Source organism: Fomitiporia mediterranea (assembly GCF_000271605.1).
Source record: "Fomitiporia mediterranea MF3/22 unplaced genomic scaffold FOMMEscaffold_10, whole genome shotgun sequence".
NCBI classification, from domain to species: Eukaryota; Fungi; Basidiomycota; class Agaricomycetes; order Hymenochaetales; family Hymenochaetaceae; genus Fomitiporia; species Fomitiporia mediterranea.
The window spans coordinates 1,987,523-1,989,131 of NW_006760395.1; positions in this window are offsets into that span (position 1 = coordinate 1,987,523).

Consider the following 1,609-nt stretch of genomic DNA (forward strand, 5'->3'; position numbering starts at 1 on the left):
ACTTGTAATTAATCCTTGAGGTGAAGTTTTCCTTACTACTACTAGTCTAGCCTTAATATATACAGTATCCTGTATCTCTAATGGCTGTGAAATGTTATTCCTGACCTGATTAATCCTTGATAGATTATTGTCATCAAGTTGCAATGTATATTCTTGCTGAGATTGAGTTGTTCCTAGTAAATCTCCTGAGTATATGTGTGATAACACATCTGTAAGAATGTTTGTAGTGCCTAGAATGTATTTTACAGTGAAATCAAAGTCTAATATCTTCTCTAGCCATCTAGCTTGTCTTCCACTTAATACTAGTTGTCTTAGAATGTGTTCTAACACTCTGTGATTGGTATACCAAAAGAAATGTGTTCCTTGTAGTAGATTCTTGTGTCTTAGCATAGTTTCTACTCCTGCTAGTAATTCTACATTGTGTACTAGGTAATTCTGTTGTGTAGGGTTTAATTTCACTGAGAAAAATGCTGCTATCTTAGAATCTTTCTAATCATAACCTTGGCTGACTATTCCTCCAATTCCTGAAGCCAAAGTGTCTGTAACAATGTTGATAGGTGGTGCATTCTTACTGTAGTCCAATACTATCCTGTGATTATGCCTGAAATCCAATACTAGCTTTACTATTTGATCAAACACTCACTGTTCAGTGAATGTCCATCTGAAAAATGCAGTTTCTCCTGCAATTTTTAATAAAATACCTGTAGAAATGTGTAACTAAAGTATATTGAGTGCTAAATACCCTACTGATCCTAAGAAACCTTGTAACAAATCTTTATTAGTAGGTACTTTCCATTGTTGAATAGAATCGACTTTATGAGGGTCCATTCTAATGCCTTGATTGTTGATAATGTGTTCTAGTATCTTTAGTTCTTTCTGGAACAATTGTATCTTATGTTTACTAAGGTAGAATTTCTCTTTGCACAATATATCAATGACAGTTCTGAGATGTTACATATGATCCTCAATTGTGTCTGAATAAATCACTAAGTCATCTAGGTAGATATCTATTCAGTCACCCAAGTAAGGCTGGAAAATGTGGTTCATTAATGCTTGATAGGTGGCTCTACTATTACAATCACCTAATTGCATTACTTCACTAACCATTGTTCCATCCAGAGTGTTGAATATTGATCTGTTTACATGCTTAGGGATTATTCTAATCTGTTCATACGTGTCTTTGCCATTAATGAGCAATTTATACTTCTTGGAAGCTACTCTCCTTAATACTGATTCAATATCTAGTAAAAGAGATGATAGTTTCTTGGTATTCTTGTTATGCTCTCTAAGATCAATGATGGTTCTCAATTGTATAGGGTCTTCCTTGGTCTTTCTAGGCTTTTGAAGTAGTAGCATAGGCATTGTGTTTGATCCTGTAACTACTTTCCATCTTCCTGATTGAATATAGTCCTTTCTCTTGTTTTGCCATTGCTCTCTCAAAGGATCCAGACAAGTTGCCCTACAGAACTTGTATTTCTTATCCTCATCTATGAGTGGTATACTATGATTAATGGCTCTGAGAGGTGGTAGAGGCGTTTCCAAAGTGTCTTTAAACAAATCCACAGCATATTGCTTGATTTCTTGTCTGCATTTGTCAATTTCTCAATCA